At 31.2% G+C, this 8,897-nt stretch overlaps 1 long non-coding RNA gene across 1 annotated transcript; it reads right to left on the bottom strand.

The window, feature by feature from the left end:
* Positions 1-5,725: 5,725 nt before the first annotated feature.
* Positions 5,726-8,146, bottom strand: LOC127699778 (uncharacterized). Its single transcript, XR_007981202.1, has 3 exons — positions 7,563-8,146; positions 6,936-7,092; positions 5,726-6,150 (listed from the first exon to the last, which is right to left on the bottom strand). It is a non-coding gene; the product is annotated as an uncharacterized LOC127699778 (long non-coding RNA).
* Positions 8,147-8,897: the final 751 nt, after the last annotated feature.

Genomic DNA, 8,897 nt, shown 5'->3' with positions numbered 1-8,897 from the left:
CAGTCAATCAGAAAATAGCCCATAAAACATGTAGACAATAATCTTGATGTTCTTATATATAAACCCACTTTGAAGACTAAATTAGTCATAAGCTGTCTAAACATGAATTTTATTGCACAATAACTTTCATATTTGAAAAGTCCACAGGGGCCAAAATGAGAAACCACACTCCTAACTGTGTATTTTAACCTTAACACTTTAATAGTAAATATTTTTTTTCAAATTCTCCATTTTCAGTAATTTTCTGTGTTCTGTTAGCTAATACGAGTAAAATGGCCTTTTATTTTTGAAAATTGGTTGAGTAATATATATTTTATGAAGGTTAGAAGTTGACACTGAAAAGCGACAAAAACTGATTTAAAGAAAATTGCCAAGTAAAAGTGTAAAATCTCATTTCTACCTCCATTTCTGGTTAAATTTTAAAAACTATACCTCTTGTTTCTGTTTTTTAATGTTGAAATCTTAATAAGGTATCTGAAGATGCAATATTGTACAAATTTAGCAATTTGAGGCATAAAAATGTTATTTTTTATGTGTATTGCATACAAAGTCTTTATTAAGAAACTGGGTAATAGGGAATCAATTTCTAACATGTCTTACAAGAACTATACATTTAATTTATGCCAAAATGTAACATGAAACTTGAATAAAAATAACAATTTGATATATTCACAAGAAAAAATACAAAGCTTTCAATACTAAGGCTTCTACATACAGTAAAATTCTTTAGTAGCAAGGGTTAAGCCAATAGAGTACAAATATAAGCTTTAAATTGTATGTCTGACAAGAAAAGAAAAGTTCATTGATATCTTTAAAATTTTCAATAAAATGCTCCACGGGCGCAGCTTGAAACAACTGCAGGGCTCGAACAGTTGGGGCAAGTGTAGGCACTACATTCAAGCTTGATACAGCTCTGAATTTAAATTGTGTTTAAATATTTGACACAGCATACATGTAGGTTTCTGACACAGAATGAACGTGGTCAAAAAACAGAAAAATTTTAAATTGGACTTTTACCTTTTATGGTCCAATATCCAAAATCTGAATACATGGTTAGAATCAGCATATCAAAGAACCACAAGAATTAAATTTTTGATGAAATCAACAGATCAAACAATTTTAAATTTTGGCCCCTATAGACCTCAATGTGGACCAATTTGATAACGGGGCCCAAAATCCAAAATGTAAATACATGGTTAGATTCAGCATATCAAAGATTAAGAATCCCATATATTCAATTTTTGTTGAAATCAAACAAAGACCCGGATTTGGACCAACTTGAAAACTAGGTCCAAAATCAAAAATCTAAATATAAGTTTAGATTCAACATATAAGAGAACCCCTTATGACCTTATTGAAGGCGGGTCCTATAATCAAAAGTCTAAATACATGGTAAGATTCAGCATATCAAAGAACCCCAAGAATTCATTTTTTTTAAAATCACACAAAGTTTATTTTTGGACCCTTTGGACCTCAATGCGGAACAATTCAAAAACAGGGCCCAAAATCCAAAATCTAAATACCAGGTTAGATTCAGCATATTAAAGAACCCAAGAATTCAAGACATTGAGTTAAACCACATTGAAATTGATCAAGAAATAAGCAATGTATACAAAGTATTAGAAAAGTATTGTTTTAAGCCCCCTTTTCCTAAATGGCTAGGGCCATAATCCCCAAAAAATCAATCCCAACCTTTCTTTTTTGCTGTATGGAACCTTGTGGTACAATTTCATAGAGGTCCATACACTTATTCTCAAGTTACTGTCTGGAAACCAAATGACTTTGGCCGATGCCAACAACGTCATAACATTATATGATCCCAAAAAAGTTGGTGGTCATATAAAAATTCAATCTGGGACATAATTACCATGATTACCATAAACATGATAAATAAAATCAGAAAAAAAAACAAAGAAACAGAAGAATAATCCTAAAAACATAGATATATTTTAAAAATCCCTTTAGTGTCAATAGGTGAGTTATACTATGCAGTATACGGTCATTTTCAATTTTATGTGACTGTGTATTAATCATGTTAATACATTACTGTACATTTTGACCTTTCAAATTCAGGACTATTTTCTGACACCTGCAATTTAATGTGGGCTTCTTTTACAATTTATTACAGCTACACTGCATCATCTCTATTAGAATAATCATGGTTAATATTTGCTACCTTTTCATTACACAAATATATAATTATAATAATCAGACTATCAAGTAAATTTGACAGCATGATGTACCTGAATCACATACATAATGTGTAGACCACATGTATTTTTATACTAGATCTAAAATGAAAATGCTTACCTCATCAATTTAGACTGTTGTTTACACTTTTGTCCTAGCATGTAAGGATAAAAAATGTGTGAATTTAGAATCAAGCTACCAAAAGATCAATATCAATTTCACTGTTCAGTGAAGTTTTAATAAAATTATACATACAATATACATTGATATAGGTGAAGAAACCTACTGTATAAGTGCAAACATTTTTAAATCTGTTTTTATGTACTGTAAATTCAGAAATTATTGCATTCATTTATTGTTGCGATTTTTGAAGGACAAAAATGCGAGATTTATTATTTTAGGAAAATCTGCATACACATACATGTATCTGATAACAAAATGTGAGTTCTTATAATTGTGATTATTGGTAATTTTGTACATTTTTCCTTTGATGTGTACTCTCTGATAATGTCAGTAACCTTGGACTGGTTATGATAAAAAAATTATTGGGTCAGTTCACATTTGACATGTGCGAGTGCACTGCGTAAGGATCTACTTTTCCTTTCATTCACAAAAATCACATGTGATTTTTTTTCGCAGAAACGCACGATTTTTTTGGTGATTAATACTTGTCATTGTTTCAATAACCTTTGTTTAGCTTTTTTGAACAATTTTGTCTAAATTGTGTTAAAAATTTTAACAGAAATTGTTCGTTATATATCCCCATTATTATTTAACCTATTGATAGCTTACCTTACTATCCCTATAGATCTATCTATAAGCAGCTTAGCTTGAATGTTAAATAGTATGGTGCTGTTCCAATGTGTCTTCTTTTTCTGTTTCTTGAGGAGGATTTTTTCAACCTGTTCAGTCACTATAAAGTGTTACAATTCATATTTAGACGCAACACATAAATGGTGACCAAAAAGGTACCGCAATCACAGGATGGACCCTAAAATCAAAAAAATTAAAATATACACATTTTTTTATCTTTTTTTATGGGACAAGGAGATGTGATTTTATTGCCAATGTATCGACAGTTATTTATGATGATTTATAGACCGAAAAACAAATAAGTGAACAAATTACAGGTTACCCTAGGGCCTTCAATATTTCAACGGTCCAGGTTGAAAAAAAAATGACATGACTTGAAAAAAAACCATGAAAACTACATTTGTAAATAATAGACCCAAGTTGAGTTACATTCATTGAAATATTTGAAATAATTATGAGGTTAACAAGACATGAGCTTTCAGAAAATATACAAACATGCTGCCCACACCTGAAAAAATAATTGTCTGCTTTCAGAGTGCTTTCCTAAAATCATGAATGAGTGTGATCATCTTCTGGCTGAATGCGGAGCGTATAAGGATAAGATAAATGTGATTTTAAAGGAAATTATCCATCCAATAATTTACAAGTAAATAACAGATTTTACCTGAACTTCTAAAACAATGATTCAAATCGTATGCTTCTTTGGTATGTAAAACTGGAGGCTCTAAAGAGCCTGTGTCATTCACCTTGGTCTATGAGCTGCAGTGCATATTAAACAAAGGACACTCTACAACATTAAAGACAAGAAAAGAATTCATGACAAAATTCTCTGTTTTGGTGATGGTGACTTGTTTGTAGATCTAACTTTACTGAACATTCTTGCTGTTTACAGTTATCTCTATCTATAATGAACGGCCCAGTAGTTTCAGAGGAAAAGATTTTTGTAAAAGATTACAAAAAATTACGAAAAATTGACTTCAAAGGGCAATAACTCCTGAAGGGGTCAATTGACAATTTTGATCATGTTGACTTATTTGTAGATCTTACTTTGCTGAACAATTTTGCTGTTTACAGTTTATCTCTATCTATTATAATATTCAAGATAATAACCAAAAACTGCAAAATTTCCTTAAAATTACCAATTCAGGGGCAGCAACCTAACAAAAAGTTGTCTGATGCGTCTGATAATTTCAGGGCAGATAGATCTTGACCTGATGAACATTTTTACCAAAAGTCAGATTTGCTCTTAATGCTTTAGTTTCAGAGATATAAGCCAAAAACTGCATTTTACCACCATGTTCTATTTTTAGCCATGGCAGCCATCTTGGTTGATGGGTGGGGTCATGGGATACACTTTTTAACCTAGATACCCTAAGGATGATTTAGGCCAAGTTTGGTTTAATTTGGGCAAGTAGTTTCAGAGGAGATCTTTGTAAAAGATTACAAAAATTTACGAAAAAATTGTGAAAAAAATTGATTTTAAAGGGCAATAACTCTTAATGGGGTCAATTGACAATTTTTGTCATGTTTGACTTATTTGTAGATCTTACTTTGCTGAACAATTTTGCTGTTTACAGTTCATCTCTATCTATTATAATATTCAAGACAATAACCAAAAACTGATTTAGGCCAATTTTGGTTGTATTTGGCCTAGCAGTTTCAGAGGAGAAGATTTTTGTAAAAGTTAACGGACAACGACGACGGACGAAGGATGCCAAGTGATGAGAAAAGCTCATTTGGCCCTTTTGGGCCAGGTGAGCTAAAAAGAAATTTGACTTATCGGTATGTTTGCAATACATTCATGACATTCTGCATTGTTTTAAGCATGTTTAAAGCAGAAACAATGGAACGCATGCATTAATTATTCATTTTCATTACTTTGTGAAAGAGAACAAACATGTTTTCTGCACTGTGACAAACTTCAAATGATGTAATGCAACCTGTGACGTCAAGTGCGATTCGCTGTGATTCAATGCAATAAAGTACTGTAGTTTGTTTGTTATTTTCTCTTTTATTATAGTATTTTTCATTTTTTCATAATTACAGATAAAAAAAATAAAGGACTTTTTGTTTAAGATACTGACTTTATCACTGTAAAATATATTTTACCATGATAAAGTCAGTATCAAAAACAAAAAGTCCTTTATTCTATATTTCTCACGTAGTCGCATTGTTCACAATAATAATAAAATGCTCCGCTGGGCGCAGCTTGATACGACCGCAGAGGTCGAACCCCGAACAGTTGGGGCAAGTATGGACACAACATTCAAGCTTGATACACACTGAAATATTTGACACAGCATACCCTACTGAAAATGTAAAGTGGGATTTCACTGAAAATACCAGTGGAGTTTCATCAGAGTTCCATTGGAATACCACTGTATTACCACTGGGAAATTTGGTCGGGATTTTCATTGGACATTCATTGTTTTCCATTGGGATATCAGTGGAATATCCAGTGGGATTCCGGTGAATACTCGAGTGGAATACAGTGGAAATTCCATTGGAATACCAGTGAAAACTTCGTTGGAATACCATTGTTTTCCCACTGGACATTTATTGTTTTCTACTGGGATACCAGTGGTAATTCCATTGGAAATTGTAACAATCAACCAAAGAAAACCAGTGATATTTCAATGGAAATTGACAATTCCACTGAAATGTTAGATATCATTTTGCATGCACTGCTTATTTTTGAATGAATTAATAAGAAAACTTGAAATAAGACAATAACCATTTTAATGCAAGTCAACAATTAAAGAAATTACAACAGTTTATACATCATCCACATTTAAGACCTTTTAAACGAAAAGATCAACCTCTTTAAAATATTAACGTTGATAAATTATCATTTTTTAGTCAAAGATGTATTTACTTAATTGTACATGTAAATCATTTTTCTGGTTAAATCATTCATAAGTCCATGGTAACTTTTGGTCCTCTTGAAATCTTTCACAAATGGTTTTAATTTTCAATTTTACAAATTTGTTTATTGTGCATTAAACAAACAAAAATGTCCAGTTAACATGCATACGAAATACTTTGTCAGTTTGGTCAGTTTTCTTCATCATCCATTGATATTATTCATGAATTAAGTCCAAAGTTTCTGCATTCCAATCCTGTTCCATTAAGTCTTCATTGATTAATCTGAAAGAAAAAAATCATACATCATAACATGCATAGAATTTTGAATTAAAATAACATTACAATACCATGCTCCAGTCTGCAATTATTCAAAAATATATGTTACTGGCATATTTTATTTGTGTTTGTGTGTAATTTATTCACAACATTTATACACTAAGAGCAATTTAGACACATGTATGTCTATTATTGAAGACTATGTGTTCTCTAGATATCTTTGGCTATAGTTGTTGGGTTGCTGTCTCTTAGACTTATAACACACATCTCTTTTTATCAAAATAGACTTTTATTGTTCATGGATCAGGTGTCTCTCAAAGCCAAATAAAATAGTATGTGTGGTTCCAGTTACATTTAAAAAAAAAATTAGGGTAGGTAGGTAAGAATTTTTTTTATTTTATGGTTTTTTTTTACATTGAGTCTATCATGTCTATGGGAGCAACATTCTGACTTAAACAGTACTAACTGAAAAATGACAAAAAAATCTTTAGGGTAGGCTATTGTTAAGACTAAAAAAAAAGGTAGGTAAGGTAATTGGAACCACGCAAATATTTTTATTTAGCCTCATATTATCTTTCCCTTTGTGTTGTGTTTGTTGTTGGTTTACTATCTGGTTGAAGCATACCAGACACCTCATTTTGTTCACATAATAGCCATGATTAACCATTGTGCATGATGATCAAATCAATGTTTTTGAGATGTGTTTACAGCTTATAGATGTGAATGATTAACATGATTAATGTATTTTTATTTCAAGTGTGGGAAGGATGAAAAAATAATTCAATAAGTACCTTTCAATAATCTTATACTCAAATTTCTTTTCTGCTGCTGGTTCGTTTGTTTTCATCGTGTTTTCATATTATTGAGTGGATATTGATCGATGCACAGTCATCATTTTTGCAGCTTTGTACCTTCACCATGATCAATCCCTTTTAATATATGGACAACCTAAAAAAAATGTAAAAACATTTTATTAATAATTTTTAATTCTGGTCATGACCTGTATGCATCATATATTACTGATATTTATCATACAATGTACATATATAATTAAGAAGCTTCTTTCAGTTAAGTATAAAGACTCTAAAACACAATATTAACCTTTAGGGATTTTTTGTGTTGCATGTCCATCCAAATCAGAATATGACAAAATTAAGTTGAATGTGCCTGAATGTGTGTAGTAAACTGTAAACATCTTTCCTTGGTTGTGAAGGCACACAATGTAATTCAATATTGAGAATAATAAAATTATTATTACATTCCCACCTCCCCCTTTTCAGAACACCAAATGGTCATCCTCAAAGTGTGAACTAACAGAGCCCATGAATGAAACTAAAGGGGGTGTATATCTTTTTTTTTAATTTTAATTAAAAATATTCATGATGTAAAAATCAAATGTAAAATCTCTTAAAAATTACCTGTATCTGCTGTACGTCTGCCCTACATCAGCACATCGTCTCATCGTAAATTCTTGGTTCAACAGCTAATGTCATACCTAAATGTTCTGCCTTTAATGTCTATTTCTTTATTTATCGAAGGTTGTTGAGTATTAATTATTATTAACACGATTAATGTAACCACAGCTGGACAATGCTGGACAGGATACATATTCGTACAATATTTTTAGTTTCAAATTTGAACACATTCCGTGTATTAATGATAACGACTATCTGATTGGCCGATCGGAAATCCCGGAAATAGAGTTATCCAATCAAATCAGCGGTTATATATATAGTCTGGTAGAAAAAAAATGGCAGCCTCCATGAATGTAAACATGTGTGTTGAAAAACAACATTATAGACTACAGTTTCACGAATTTTCTGCTCAAATTATGCCAAAACACTGACATTTAGCGTACAATTGATTGGAGCGGATTATATGTGAAATGTTTCTATAGATTAACTTATATGACCCGAGTTCCAGTACCGAGTTCAGGACATGAAAATGATGAAAAATTCATCACACCGACAAAGTTAAGATACCGAAACAGTTTATAGAACAATGTGGAAAATGAAAGCCGTTCACTTTACTTTTCTCAAAAGAACAGTAGACCAGTAACAGTTAATGAACATGATGAAGTTAAAGGAGAAATAATTATATTATTGTATACATGTAGACTGTAGTGCAGGGCAGTTGCCAGTACGGTCACTTGAAGAAAAAAACGGAGTTATCCTAACAATTCGTACAGTCTGAAGATAATTTCTGCAACAGATCTGTTTAAAACGGCCCTTTTAAGAGCCATGCACATTTTTCAAAAAGAATCTTAATTGTTTTTGTTCGTTAAATCAAACAGAATCTTATTCTCAACCCAATTTGATATAAAATATTCATTTCTTTATTTATATTATCTGATTATTGAACATTTAATTTTATTTCTTAATAGTTAAAATGTATCCTTTCAATGTGTCATACTCATAGGCTATATGGTGATGCATTATATTCACCCTACATCTGAGGAGCTACCATTTTACTTATTTTATAGGGGGGGGGGGGGGGGTCTTTCAGACCAAATGATTATTTTCATTTGTTACTAGGCAAGTGATTTCATATCACATTTAACCATGTAACATTTTTTGAACAAATGTTTCATATACATGTATATATGTAGGTTTATGAAATATTCATTACATCCCATATATTATCATGATTATATTATTTAATTTCTTATCAGGCCAGCAAATTATATGTTACAAATTAAATCCTTTATATAATAATCATGCACTTAATTATTTGAAAAATTTAAATTAGAAGTA

This window comes from Mytilus californianus, unplaced genomic scaffold, assembly GCF_021869535.1.
Source record: "Mytilus californianus isolate M0D057914Y unplaced genomic scaffold, xbMytCali1.0.p SCAF_40, whole genome shotgun sequence".
NCBI classification, from domain to species: Eukaryota; Metazoa; Mollusca; class Bivalvia; order Mytilida; family Mytilidae; genus Mytilus; species Mytilus californianus.
The sequence above is the reverse complement of the archived record's forward strand: the minus strand, read 5'-3'. Positions and strand labels throughout refer to the sequence as shown.